Source organism: Pongo pygmaeus, chromosome 14, assembly GCF_028885625.2.
Source record: "Pongo pygmaeus isolate AG05252 chromosome 14, NHGRI_mPonPyg2-v2.0_pri, whole genome shotgun sequence".
In the NCBI taxonomy this organism is placed as follows: domain Eukaryota; kingdom Metazoa; phylum Chordata; class Mammalia; order Primates; family Hominidae; genus Pongo; species Pongo pygmaeus.
In genome coordinates, this window is record NC_072387.2 from 115,482,565 (window position 1) to 115,498,548 (window position 15,984).

General features: G+C 37.6%; 1 long non-coding RNA gene across 1 annotated transcript in view; it reads right to left on the bottom strand.

Annotated features, from left to right (window-relative positions):
* The window catches only part of LOC129011478 (uncharacterized), a 175,170-nt gene that overhangs the window by 14,237 nt on the left and 144,949 nt on the right, over window positions 1-15,984 (bottom strand). Inside the window, exon 6 of the long non-coding RNA XR_008493334.2 lies at window positions 5,436-5,514. This is a non-coding gene — a long non-coding RNA (uncharacterized LOC129011478). The remainder of the gene's footprint in view (window positions 1-5,435; window positions 5,515-15,984) is intronic.

The window sequence follows — 15,984 nt, forward strand, 5'->3', positions numbered from 1 at the left end:
CTCAGGAGGTCAGCAGATCCCGTTTCCACTTACCTTGTGGAGAAAATTGAAACCTTTTTTTTTTTTTTTTCTTGAGATGGAGTCTCACTCTGTCACCCAGCCTGGAGTGCAGTGACACGATCTTGGCTCAGTGCAACCTCTGCTTCCCAGGTTCAAGAGATTCTCCTGCCTCAGCCTCCCAAGTAGCTGGGATTACAGGCGCCCACCACCACGCTTGGCTAATTTTTGTATTTTTAGTTGAGATGGGGTCTCACCATGTTGGAGCAGGCTGGTCTTGAACTCCTGACCTCAGGTGATTCGCCTGCCTTGACCTCTCAAAGTGCTGGAATTACAGGCATGATCCACCCTACCTGGCCGAGGAAATTGAAATCTATCTCGCCTTCTTGGTCCCCACTAACAAACGTGAATATTTGTAGCTTCCCTCACTTTCGTCATTCTAGACCCACCTTCTTCTCACATGTGTGATGGTTGCAGTGGTTCAGCTGTGAAAATGAACAGTCCAAAATATCAAGAAAGGGCACAACACAATGGGAGTGTGTTTTTGTTCAAATATTACTGCAGGGATGTTTCTCGTTGTTCCATATTGAGGGTCTCTGCTTCCTTCGATTTTATGGTGCGTCTCCTCCTATTGCTTCAGCTTTTCCATCCTGCCGGGAGAAGGGAAAAGCTTCTGCCTTAAAATGCCACATGTGATCTTTATGGCTGGAATTCAGTAACATGGCCACCCCTAATGAATGGGCATCTGAGAAAAGGAATCTGTTTCACATCTGCAAGTCCAAGGAGAAAAGAAAAGGAATGTATAGCCACTGTGCCTGACTAAGGATTCCTGCCTGCTTCTTGAGCTCACCCCTTCTCTCACCTCTACCTCAACACTTTGCTCCTTTTTTGCTGCTTTATCTGTAATCACTCCTAGCATGATGTCTTCTCAGCATATAAGCAAAATCATCATCATTATTATCACCACCATCTACACTTGTTTAACACACATTCTTCTCCAGGTCAACAGCTGTTGGCCAGAGGTCATCATCAGCTTTTAGAGGCCACCTGTACTCCCTTCCTTGTGTTCCCCGCCATCTTCAAAACTATTAATACCATGTCAAGTCCTTGTCAGGCTTCAAATATCTCTGTCCTGCCTCTTTCCCTTACCTGTCTGCCTTCTGCTTCTGCTAGTACAGACTCGTGTGATTACACTGGGCCCACCTGGACCACCCAGGATCATCTCCCTCTCTTAAAGTCAGGTGAATAGCAACATTAATTACAACTGCAAGTCCCTTCTGCCATGCATATAACATAATCACAAAGTTGGCACCAGGGGTGAAAGTCGTAGTGAACAAAATTCTGCCTACCACACTGCATCAGGTTCCAACCTTGTAGCGTGTGTCAGAGCAGCCATTTCAATTCATTTCCTACTTTATTAACCTTCTGGCTGTACCATTAACTTTATGCCTAGGGAGACCATATGTCACAATTTGCCTGGGGCAGCTCTGGTTTATGTGTTCTATTTCAAGATTAGAATTCACAGCATCTCCTTTGATACTAGCTTGAATATTAAATCAGAGGTCACTTAATCGTATTCGATGCCCTGTCCCATTGTGCCCAGTTTTCTAGTTTCTAGAAATTCATTGTCTATTTCATGACTCTTTGCTTTTTTTAACAACATTTATTCCTTCCACCTTTCAGCCTATCCTTCTCTTTGATGTCTTTCTGGGCATCTTCTAATTTCTCAGACACAGTTTACCTCCTCTATGAAGCCATCTTTACACCTATTTCTGATAATTTTCCATTTTTTTCTTTGTCCTATCACTGTACTTTTATATGCCCATCTCATAGCAAAACTTTTCTTTTTTTATTCCTGTCTTCTCTTACTAGGCTATAAGTTCTCAAGTCCAGGAAAGTTACCTTATCCTTCTTGATATTTACACACCCCAAATGGATCAGAGATAACCTGGTCCTTTCCATGATTTGGTCTGAAAAGGAAACAGGTGAACAGGCAACAGGCTGAGGCTCCAGGGAGTATATTTCAAAAGGAAACCCAACCCCCAAATAAACTCTTGACTTAGAGATTGGCTTGAAACTCACCAACTCTAGGTATCAATAACTGAAATGAAGACAGAGTGTCCAGAACCTAGGAACCCATTCACCTGGAGTATGATATGTAGCTTGCCCATGCAAGGATCGCATTAAAATGGAGATAAATTACAAACACATGTTTTTCCTGAAGCTGTTGAAGCTTTGGTTCTTAAACAAAATCGAAGTTTACCATCTGCTGAAATAAGGTTGAGGTTTGTTAACATAGGGACTGGCTTCACCTTTACTCTCTTTGAAAGATTTGTGGGACAGTTTGCATTAGATGGTCATCAACAAGAACTGCAGTGTGGGTACACAAGAGGAAACATGGGCCATTATCCTCCACCTCTCTCTTTGCATTTCAGGTGAGTCTGAGGAACAGGCTTTCTTAAAGCATATCAGGAAGCAGATTGACTAATATGCAGACTGCGTGACATCCGTTGCACTCTTGTGAGCTGCCAGCCTGCTCTAAGTGCTGTGCATTGATAACATGGCTGTAATTGGATGGATGCAGTAAATGTGAATTGTAGGTAGCGGTATCAAAATTGCCATACATGGCAGACTCTGTGCTAAACTTGTGCATTCTATAGTTTGGTGTTTCTATGCAAGGTAGCAACTAAGCTTCATTTCCTGAAACTCAGCAAAATAAATAAAAAACCTTTCTGCATAGGAAAGCATTTCCACACTCCATATTATTTTTAGAGAAAAAAATGATGATTTGCAAATATAGTCAAATAAATGTGCATTTCTAAATGAAAATGATTAGACAAGGTTCTTTGTAGCAAAACGTGTATTCAGTGTTTGGCTTTGTTCTCCCCACAACTGCCTGCCTGATCAATGGACTGCACAACTTTTAAAAACATAATAACATTTTTTGTACTGTACCGCCCATGGTTTATTCTGCAGTTAGATTATTGCTTTTTTCGAATTTGGAAAAAAACAAGGTGATGCTAAATTCTTTGCAATTGAGAGGTTTATGGTCTTTTTATGACAGAATTTAAAATCTCTACAAGCAAAATTATTTAGTAAATCACTAATTATTATCTCAATAATTTTTACATTTTGTAAAACAACTACAACTCAAGCCATAATTAGGATCACTTGTATAAGTAACCAGTGAATCATGAGCTTCTTGAGGCTGTGTAGTAACTAGTTTTCCGTATTTTCAAAGTGCCCTAAAAGGAAAAGAATGAAGGAAACTGGCATTTATTTGACCCTTTTATGTGATAAATACGTGCTTTTACCTTTTTTTCATCAAGTCCTCATGTGAATAATACCTAACATTTATTAAGCAAATCCTCTGTGCCTAACATCAAATTTTTTACATATGGTCACATTGAATTTTCACAATGCATCCAGAGGAAGGTGATACCATCCCTATTTTATAGACAGTGCATAGCATGCGGAAGCCACATAACGTTAATATAGTGTTTAGGCAGCAGAGGTGGGATGACCATGGGTGGGTATTTTTCTGTGTGGAGAGATGACAAAGCTGAATGACAGAAACATTGGAACAGGATTTAATGTTATACAGATTATAAATGGAAATTTGTGAATTCGAACCCTGATTGGCATGATATCAAAGTCAGTGTTCTTTGGAGTATGCTGAGCACCTCTGCTGGGAGCAGTGGAGAAACATACTAAGCCTATAAGGAAAAGAGACACTGAAAACTTCCACTAGAATCTGACACATGAGAACCACTTCCACCTGACAGCTGCTAACAGCAGTTCTGGTATCCCACTTATTAGCAGAAGCGTATTTACCCATGGAGCTTTCCTTTCAACATGGCATTTCTAGAATTCACACTAACACTAATGGCAGATGAACTGGTCTGGAAGATCCAAGAGGGCTATTCTCACTTTCCTAGCATCTTGGCAGGAGATCTGGAATTCTGGACTAGGCAGGAGCTGTCCATCAGAACACCTCCATGTGTCTTCCCCAGTACAGCAGTGGAGTGGTTGTTAGACTTACATGGCATCTGGGGTCTCACTGAGAAAATGTTCCAAGAGAGCTGGAAAGAAGCTTCAAGGATTCATATGACCTAGTCTTGGAAGTCCAAGAACATCATGTTTTTTTTTTTTGTCCCACCTTCTGTTGGACAAGAAGTCAATAAAATGAGCCCACATTCAAGGTGAGGTGAATTTGCTTCCCTATTTCAATGGGAGAGATAGTAAGGAATTTCTGGCAATCTTCAATTCACTAAAGGAAGAAAAATATCAAATTGTAAGTAAACAGAATATCACACTATTAGTTATGGCAAAATGGTTGCTACAGGACTAGCCTACCTTCTGTAAACAACCATTAATAATAATTATTATTATAGTAATAATAATTATTATTATAGTAATAATAATAAATGTAATAGATTGGAACCCATCAAATAACTCTGGCTAGAGTACTTAATTTAAATGTTCAGCACTCAAGACAGTGTGATATTGGCATAAAGAAAGAACATTATTGAGAACCCAAAACTGGAAATACACAAATATTATTATTTGATTTTTGAGAAATATCAGAATTCAGTGAGATAAAGGACAAATATAATTCAATCAGAAAAGAACAGGAATAGGACAATCTTTTAAATAAATGTTGTTAGAACAAGTTGATTCCACCTGGAAAAGGTAAATACCACCACCTCACACCATACACAAAAATAACTCAAAATTAAACATAGACAAAAAAGCAAAAATCATATTATAAACTTGTAAAAGAAAGGATAAGATAAAAATTTCAGACTTGTGGGGGTGGGGAAACATTTCTTAGAATACAAAAGCACTAAGTGCTAAAAAATAAAAGATTACATTTCACCAAGATAAAATTTTGTTCTTCAAAAAGTTCCTCTAAGACCGTGAAAATGTAAGGCACAGACTGAGAGAAAAATATTTGCAATGCACATATCTGACAAAGAAAGTGTGTTAATAATATGTAAAGAACCCTTAAAACTGAAAAATAAGAAGATGTAACCCAATTTAAAAAGAAACAATTCTGAACATACACATTGCAAAAAAAGACATATGAATGCTCAATAAGCAAGAAAAGAAAAGATGTTCAATATCATTATTCTTCAAGGAAATTCAAGTTAATATACACCTACTAGAATTACTGAAATTAAATAATTTTCCTACATTGCTAATGGGAATGTAAAATTATTCAGCTGTTGTGAAATCGTCCTCCATGGGTCTCTCCTAATACCACACATTTTCTGGATACTTCAAAATATCTAGAAAAGTATCTAGTATCAAAGTCTCCCACTTGTTATTATTTTTTAACCTGGGCCATTTCTCAGGGTTATGATTGCAATGAGCCACTTTGAGGGACGAGGAAATGTTTTTATCCAAGACAAAGTTTAGGCTTGCTCACCAGTTACCTTAAAATGAAGAGTTCCCCAAGATCACTCTTCCTCTCCTGTAATCTTCAGCCACCCATCTGGGCCCTCTGCGTCATCCCTGTGGGACGTGGGCAATACGAAAAGCCAAGTCAAACATGATGCTCATGCTGATTGCTCTACTGTGGATAATAAAGTCCTGTTTCTCTGACCCAGAAGTTTTGTGTCTTCTGCTTGCATCCATAACGCATTAATAAACTAATGTGTTAGCTTATAAGTAGGTTAAAATCTCAGACCCTAACAATAGTCGCTTAGAGAAAGTTCTGCATTTTGTAGTCCAGTTTATGCATACCACATGACCAGAAAACCCCACTGTTAAACATTTCCCTAAGAAAAATAAAAACATAAGTCCACAAAATAATTATAGATGAATTTTATATAACTGGATTCAGTTGGTATATCTGTATACAAATTATGACTCAGCAATAAAAAAGGGCAAATCTGATGCAATGTGGACAAATCTTAAAAATATTACACTAAAACACAAAACATTGTGTCTTTCAAAGCCCGACACAAGAGAATGCATATTCTAAAATTCAATTTCTTATGATTTTCTAAAACTGAAAAGTAACTTGTAGTGACAGATTTTTATTTGTAAAGGCAAAAATTATGATATTTTGTTTTGGGGATGGTAAGTTTGAGATGTATCTTGAGATCACCAAGCGAAAATGTTGCATATTCAGTTAAATATTAATTTGTGAAGGAGCAATATTTTAGGGTAGAGATCAATCTGAAGCAGAGGCAAAGCAACAAGAGCAAAATGATGCAATTGTAGTTACTGAAGTCAAATGATGGTCACATTTTATAAAATCTGGAATGGTCCAGAAAGTTGAATATCAATGAGTCTTCTGATAAATTGGGGACTGAAAGGGTATCTGTTGCCTTTAGGGACACACATACGACTAATAACATTAAAGGGTGTTTACATGCGTTGCCAGGATGAAATACAAAATGAAAAAGGTTGAGAAGCTGGATGGAGCTCACAAAATGGGAATGGAGAGAACAAAACTATTTTTTTAAACTGATTATAAACAGTAGTTTAGCACCAGGGACATGGTAAATGGAGTGATAAGCAGCATTTAGGAAGGATCTTTAGCTATTTTATTTGTTTTATTTTTTGAAGAGACCTATGCATGCATTGAAGCTGATAGAACTTATACGGGAAGGAAGTCCAAGCTCACAATTTACGTCTGAGGAGAAGGTAGGATATTTCTTCTTCTTTTCTTACTGTGGGAAGAAGCTAGCATTCTCTGCTAGCATACATTGATAGAAGGCTAAGAGACCAGAAAGAAGTTGAATTCAAATCTGCAAATATGATGGTCTGTTTTTGTCAGATTTCCCTAGGTTGGAGTGTGCTGTGGAATAGTCCCCAAATCTCAGTGGCTCACGGTAGCTTTTTTCTCACTGACATCGCATTTCATCTCTGGGTTAAATATGGTTTCGCTCCTCATGCCGTTTCACCAGATTGAAAGAGCAGCTTCTATTTGAAACATGGTTCTCAGGCAAAAGGGAAAAGGGAGACAGCCAAACCATGCAACGGCCCTTAAAGCTCTTTCTCAGACATGCGGAAGTCTCCTGTTTTGAAAGGTGACAATCCTCCAAGCACTGTAATAAAAGCAGAGGCTTGCATACAGAGAGAAGACAAAGTGCAAAGGCCTCAAAACCCAAACTGAATCTGCTGTTTAGGGAAGAGAAAATGCTAGTGAGTCAAGTGCAGCGATGGGAGATGATGGGATGAGAGATAGGAGCAAAGGTGACATCCCAATCAGTCATCCATGCATGGAAGGGCACAGACTGGCCCTTACCATTTGCCAAACACAGAGCCAGGCATAGGAAGAACATCGTGGTTGAGATCAGAAGGCCCATAATGTGATGAAAGGGTGGAGGATTAGGACTTGTAATCTTCCAATTACAGTTACAGTGAGGACCATAATGATGGTAATAGGGGAAGCCATGCAGTGCCCAGCATCCTCAGTGTGGTAAGTACAAAGAGGGAGGTGATGACAGGGTCACAGATACAACCTGCCTGCAGCATTATCTGTGATAGATGTGTCCAGCTCTGGAAAAGTTTTCTAAACTACGGTAAGAAGTTTGGACTTCATTTAGAGGGTAATGGTAAGACATTGAATTATCTGAAGAAGTGAATAATATAATCTTAGCTCCATTGTAGAAAATAAAACCTCTAGAATAAATTTTTTTAATGAACAGATGGAAAAGATTAAAAGAATCCGGTCATATTTTAGGCAAGTAATTACAGTAGCCTGAAGTAAGGCTGTAATCACCACACCAGAGCGGAGTGAGTATATTTGAGAGGCATTAAGAGAATTGAAGCAATAGGATGTTGTGGCTGATCAGAAAAAAGGAGGCTGGTTAGTGATGAAGCAGAGGGGAAAGAAAATCACGGATGACTACTACAAAACTTCTAGGAGGAATGGAGTTGTTGACAAAACATCTTCTAAACAAGGGAACATGAAGGACAAAGTATAGATATGGAGGTTATTTGAAGGTAATGATTTCAGTCTTGCAGCTTGAGATATCTGGTAGATATCAGGTAAATATCCTTTGTAAACCAAATAAAGCTGTAAGAGTGAGTCTGAACTGAGTGAAAGATTTAGAAGTCCTCAGCAATACCGTGGGATAAATAAGATTGTTTAGGGACTGTATGAGTTACCTGCTGTTAATTATGACAAGCCGTTGAAGGGCTTTAACCTAGAAAAATGGTTTCTATTTCAGAGAGAGTGTTCTGATAGCAGTATTAATGGGAAGCAGAATAACCAGGTGAGAATGTAATCTTCAATAGACAGAGTGAGAAATAATACAGGTTTTAACCAAGAAACTAGTCATGAGAATGACAGTGGGTATGAAAATATGTTAATAGCCTCAAGAGATGTTAAGAAAGTTTGTAAATGGCACTTGGCAGTTGATTGGGTATAGCAGTTGAAGGAGTGACAGGAGCAGCTGAGTTTCAGTTTCTTGATTATCATTTTTATAGTTACAATCAAGGTAGAGATGTATGAGAAATAGCCGGTTAAAGAAACAGCATTACTTTCAGACTATCTTTTATTTGAAAGACATGTGGGGAAACCAGAAGGTGAAACCCCTTAGGAGATGGATATAGGATACTAAAATCTGAATTAGAAAAATCTGGGCATCAGCACCTTATGTGTCATGCTAAGATAGTGAATGAAACTGCACAGGAACTGCATGCAATTTAACAGAAAAAGAAGTTGAAAGATAAATTCCTAGAACACTAACACCGAGTTATGGGAGGAGAAATATCCTGCACAGGTCACTCTGGGAGACATGTTAATTGTTTAGCCAATATCCATGTAACTCATCTTTCTTCCTAATGAAAACCGAATTTGGAGAAGTATGTAGTGCACCTGGCTAGAAATATGAACCTTCCCAGCTTCTCTCATGCACTGAACTGACAAAGTTCAGGACTGGCATAATTCAGGTCAAGGATACCTAAGGAGATATGGCTGCCAGGGTCTTACGGACACTTTTCCTTTCTGATTCATTGAATAAAGAATTTAAAAAAATAAACTAATTTTGTCCTTTTTTTTTGTCTTAGACACACAAGCATTGTCCATGGCATTTCAACCCTGAAGTTCCCATAAGGCAACAAACATGAGAACAAAAGCCAAAATGATATGGAAGACTGAGCAGAAATAGGAAAATGCCTAGACTTCTGACAACATTGCCGAAGGGCTGCACCAACCTTGAACTCCTTAACTCCAGATGTCAGGTTGGAAATCTGAAAAAATTCTTATTTTGGTTATTGTTGTGTTTTTGAATCTCCTACAGTTAAAGGCATTCTTAATGATAAAGATGCTGAGAAGAAACATCACATACTGGAGGGGAACCAAAGGTGGATAGTTTCACAGAACAGAGGAGAGCATCCATAGGGGAAGAAGTCTAATATCAGGACAGCCAAATGGAATTGTACTCCCAAGATAATTCACAGATAATGCTTCTGACTCAGTCAGAAAGCCACTCTTGCCCCAAGCTGTCAGAAAACTTTGGGCATAAAGGTCAAATTGCACAGTTTTCAAGCATGAAACAGAGGTAAGAATCGGGAAACCATGAGAAATAGAAACTTTTTCTAAGAAGATTGTCTGAAGAAACAGAAAGGGGTAGGTTAACAGAAAGGCTATAGCAGAGGAGTCAGCAATCTAATGGCCACCACTGGGCCACCTGTTTCTGTGAATAAAGTTTTATTGAAAAAAGTTACGCCCACTCATGTTTATATTGTTATAGCTGTTTTCATTGCAATCACATAGTTGAGTAATTGTGAGAGTCCATATTGTCCACAGAGCCAAAAACATGTATGGATATAGAGCATCAGGGGAAGGTTTTGCTCTTGTTTTTTTTTTAAGACGCAGTCTCACTCTGCCACCTAGGCTGGAATGCAATGGTGTGATCTCAGCTCACTGCAATCTCTGCCTCCCAGGTTCAAGTGATTCTCCTCCCTCAGCCTCCTGAGTAGCTGGGATTACAGGTGTGCGCCACCATGCCTGGCTAATTTTGTATTTTTAGTAGAGACGGGGTTTCACCATGTTGATCAGGCTGATCTTGAACTCCTGACCTCCTGATCCACCCGCCTTGGCCTCCCAAAGTGCTGGGATTACAGGCGTGAGCCACAATGCCCAGGCTTGTTCTTGTTTTCAGGGAGAGAACAACATTGACATATGATATGGTTTGGCTCTGTATCTCTACCCAAATCTCACGTTGAATTGTAATCCCCAGTGTTGGAGATGAGGCCTGGTGGGAGGTGATTGGATCATGGGGGTGGTTTCTAATGGTTTAGCACCATCCCCCTAGTGTTGTCTTATGATAGAGTTCTCTAAACCTGTTTATTTAAATGTGTGTGGCACCTCACGCACCCTTCGCGCTCCCACTATGTAAGAAGTGTCTGCTTTCCCTTCACCTTCTGCCATGATAGTAAGTTTCCTGAGGCCACCCCAACCATGCTGCCTGTACAGCCTGCAGAAACATAAGCCAATTAAACCTCCTTTCTTTATGAATTACTCAGTCTCAGGTATTTATTTATAGCAGTATGAGAAAGGACTAATATACCACACTTACAGGAATGGAGAAAAACTGCAGAAAAATGAGAGAAGTGGTTATATTATTAACACAATGACCTCAGAGGACGGGGTAGATGTGTTGGACGGGGTAGATGTGTTGCTACAGTCCAGAGGAAGGAAGGATGATTTGTGATGGGGTACATGGGAAGTTGGAAGCTCCTTGGTTTCTTTCTGGAAAGGGGGTTTAAATATCCTATTAAAAGTGATTAGCAAGGACTCCAAAAATGCTGTCTGGAAAGTTCTAACAAATGATTCTTTAATAAAGTAAACACAGGCATGATATATTTCTATGCTCCTAAAACTCCTAAAACGCCAAAATCAATAAAAGTATTATATGTTAAGAACAATATGCTTGGATTTGTCACCAAATTTATTTATTTTTAGATAAAATTATATTTTATTTCATTATAGTTTTTCCTCCATGACTTTAAAACTCTGAAAGTTGTAGATCCGAAATAGACACCATTATCATTATTCAATAACTAAAAAATAAATAAAAAAATAAATAAAGATCATTAGAAGACTACCGGCATTTTGATAACAGAGAAAAGATAACAGGTAAAATTTGATCATGAGAATGAGACACACTCTCCTGCGTGTTTTTACGTATTAACATTACAAATAATACACAAAGGAGCCCTTGTATAGACAGAGTCATGTCTGTTTAAGAAACATAGATGTAACAGATATCTTACTATTTCATTCAGGTTTTATGATGGATTGAAAGTATTTGCTCCCCTGTCCTATAGCAAGATCACACTTCCCACCCTGATGACATCAGGCTTGACCGTGTGACCTGCATTGGCCAAGGAAATGTGAGCAGAAAGGATGTCTATTACTTTAAGAACCATCATATGACTCCTATTTTTTTTCTAGGGAAACTTCAGTGTCACAAAGAGGGGACTCCTTCCACCTGGATCCAAAAGGGTAAAAGACACAAAGATCACAGTCAGTGGACCAGTGGAGAACTTTTCATGGGAGTGAGAATTACGCATCTGCTATTAAGAGTCACTGACAGATGAAGATACTTTGTGTAAACCCATGGAAATATATTTTACTTGAAAATTATTTCATTAATCCTGATATTACTTAAACTTCCCCCTTCTTTTAAATTTTATACTAAAGAGGCCTACAGAAACATATACCAAGTAATGCAATGGGATGTCCTTATGGAGTTGATATAAAAGAACAGAGATATCAGGTAATTCTAAACTCCCCAAAGACACCTGACCGCTTGACATGAACAAAAAATGTTTTATGATGTTAATTTATGGGGAACATGGGTTTTGATTTGTAAAAGAAGTTGGGATTTCCTTAATTAATACTGACTTCCCAGGAAGAAATTTTAAATCTGTGATGTTAGAGGCTTTATATGACAAGATGGCTAAAATTCTTCAGTTTGAAGACATATTGTTACATAATGATCCTCTGTGTGTGTGTAAATATACGTATTTCTATGTATAAATACATACACATACATTTATATGTGTGTATAATATATATGTATATATATTTGCATACATATATTTTTAAGGTGGAGTCCCGCTCTGTCGCCCAGGCTGGAATGCGGTGGCTCAATATCCACCCACTGCAATCTCCACCTCCTGGGTTCAAGTGATTCTCCTGCCTCAGCCTCCCGAATAGCTGGGATTACAGGCGCCCGCCACCATGCCCTGCTAATTTTTGTCTTTTTAGTAGAGATGGGTTTCACCATGTTGGCCAAACTGGTCTCGAGCTCCTGACCTCAAGTGATCCACCGTCCTTGGCCTCCGAAAATGCTGGGATAACAGGCATGAGGCACAGCACTTTGTGTGGGGGCATATATCCACCATCACAAACATCACAAACATTTACTTTTGCTTTGTGTTACAAACAATCCAATTATACTCTTTCAGTTCTATTAAAATGTACAATATATTACTGTTGACTGTCGTCACCTGTTGTGCTATCAAATACTAGATTTTATTCACTGTAACTACATTATATGTGTGTATATATTGTATTTTAGTTTTTCAGATTATTTTGGATGATGATAATATTTTAGATTTCAGTCTCATGTTAGAAAACTGTATTTAAAAACATCAAGATATAGTTAGCCCAAACTAATTTATTTCGATAAATATTACAAATGAGAATTTTAAAAATAAATTAACAAATCCTGTCAAGGTTTTAGATGTAGAATAAAAGAGTGAAAGATAAAAAAAAAATAACTGTTACAGGTGATTATTTGGAGAGCAGAAGTGCAGATAAAAGATGCATTCACGAAAGAATCTGAAGTTGACTGACCCAGAATAAAAGCAAGACTCTCAAACCATTTAGAATACTGGTTTAATGTTTTCTAGATGCAGTTTGCAATCTATTAGCATCTCCAATAGAGACCTCTAGTACCTAGTATAGGTCAGTTTTTAAAACTTGGATTGAGGTTTCAAAATCTGGGAAGGAAATAGTGGGAGAAAATTATTTATGTATTCTATTGGGCTATTAGAGGAGGGCTAATTATTGCATTACTTAGAACCTCAAGGTTTCTTTAGTAATATTTTATGAGTGCTTAAATCATGATATTCAAAAGGAGGGTTGAGTTATATGAAACAGCAAGAATGTAGACATGACATAATGAGTATGAGAATTTGCACAAGATATTCAAATGACCTGAATAGCTATCCTAGTTCATTCCTTTAAATATTAAAAGCTAGATGTCAAGTTGTCTCAATTTAAAAACCACTTAAAAAGCTGTATCAGCCATTTCAAAAATAGGACCTATTATACATATAAAGCAGTGTAGTTCTATATTGGTTCATGTAAACTTCCTAATTAGTAAAATCAACAACAGCCATGACTTGAGTTTCCAGAAAACCCTAGATAAGTTCCTTAATATCTTGAGTACTTGTAAAATAATTAAAACATATTTTTGCTCTTTACAGGAGAATTCAGTTACAGCGTTATCTTACCTCGAATACTGAATGTCATCAGGTCTATGTAGCTTATTCAGGATGAATCTTGAATATATCAAGAATATATTCAGAACATATACCCCGGAAATATTCAAAATAGCGTTGGAATAAGATATAACTTATTCAGGGAAATCTTGGAGTCACAGTTGACTTTCTTTTACATGTCTTAATCCCCTAATGTAGTTGCTAAGAACTGCTCATTCAGGCTTCTTAAATTCCCTCACAGCAACCCCCCTGCCGGCACATTAAACTAGTACACGAGACAAACACCTGCAATGACCTGCTCACTGGTGACTTCTCGCCAACCACCCATTCATGCCAGCTGGCTGCTTCCAAAATACGATTTTGCTTATGTTGAATCCATTCTCAGGATTTCAGAGGCTCCTCACTGCCTACAAAATTCAAATTCCTTGGTCTTACTTTAGAGACACTGATATCAATTATTTCATTACTTTATCTGCTTCACTTTCACTCTCCCCTCTGTGAAAGTTTCATTCTGACCAACGCAGACTACTGGCCCTCTGGAATATTTGTTAATTATTAAACTTTACCCAGTATTTATTTCTGCATATTATTTTCATTAAAAATTACTTATTTTTTGAAAAGAAATCCCATATTTATTCATTACCTAAATTATCAAGACACTAAATTATATTAGACATCATTGTGAAATCATTAATAAGATGTACTCCCTTATCAAAGATTTTTTTTGTTTTTTTTAGTTTTATTATTATTATACTTTAAGTTTTAGGGTACATGTGCAAAACGTGCAGGTTTGTTACATATGTATCTTTTAATATAGAACTTCAAAACCTAGGAAGCTTCCTTCCTTTTTTTCTTTTTTTTTTTTTCTTTTTATTATTATTATTATTATTATTATACTTTAGGCTCTATGGTACATGTGCGCAATGTGCAGGTAAGTTACATATGTATACATGTGCCATGCTGGTCCTTAACCATTGATACTGCATTATTTCATATTTCTGTGTTTCAGAAATTTGTATTTCTTATTCTCCAGCATAAAAATTTCATTTGGAGGCTTGTTGTTAATTAATTTCTGTCACCCTCAGTCACTTCCCAAAGTCCATCTGCAATATATAGCACATCTTATCTCCAAATAAATGTTATGGCAGCAGTCAGAAACTCACATCACTAACAGGGTTTAGCCAAATTTGAGTAGAAGCCTTTTGACTGGGAGGCTCAGATAGAATTCACTCAGTAAAGATTTTTCATTAATAACATCTTGAAAGGTTTTTTAATTCAGGATTGTACAACAATTATGATCACATGAGAGTGAACTATCCCCCCATGAAATTAAAGCTTTAAGTATATGACTAACTTAACCCTTCCTCATAAAGCCCTTAGCACAGCACCTGCTGTATAACACTCTGTTAATACCAGTTTTCATCCTTATTTAGGCCCATGCCACCTAGATTAATGGTGAACACTATGTAGTGGACTTACAACAACAACCTACTGGTATTTCTTCACATGAACTATGAGAAAACACTTTGGCAGGTGCAGGCTACAAAATTCCTTTCATGTGTATTCTCATTTAAATTTCTAACTTTTGATGACCTTCTGTGAGTCTCTCCTTTTTGTCATAAACTTGTCTTGACACACACACACAAGCACACACACGCACACACAAGCACACATACACAGAGTATCAAGGATGTTCTGCTGGAAATTCAGAGTTCATACTTGATAATTGCCTGTTAATATATTGTTTTCTGCTGGCAACAGTTATTGTTTAACAGTGTACATGTGACCTAAATACACAACTATAAGAGGAGGAGTAGGAGGAAAGAGGGATAAGCTAGAGCTAACATAAAATTATAGGAATTTATATCATCTAAAAATATAGTCTGATTATGGTTACTGATGAAGGGAAAAGATTTGGTAGAGTTAAGATGTTGGAGATCCACAAAAGAAGGATAATGACTGACAATATAAGATGTTTGAAGCAGTGGCCACGGTTGAAACAGATTGACATTGTACAAAGAAAAGGGGAATAAAGTGGAAGGAGAAGGGAGGATGTAAATTGATATGATTTAGGCATGACAGGGCCACAGTTGTATGCCCTACTAGCTGATAGTGTTGACTGTCCCTGTGAAGTAGCATGTGAGGTATATTCTGAATATACAGTAAAGGAGAATTTGGAAATAAACTTTTAATAATCAGGGAAAGTATAACCCTACAGAAAAAGCATGTCAAATGCTGACCCAGAATAGAAACATACTTTCTGTACAGCACTGTGGGCTCAGGAAGGATTTAGATGGCAAGAATTCGAATTAGACCAATTCACAGAATTACAGCATTGTGTTCAATACAAGGATGGAGCCTAAAAAGAGAGACCATAGGATTGATCTGATGTGTAGGTTTTAGGGCCAGATAGAAATGAAGAACAAAAGATGATGGAGTCAATTATACGACAAGAGAGAAATTATAGGTATTTATGATATCCAGGCTGAGACGAAAAGAGAGGAA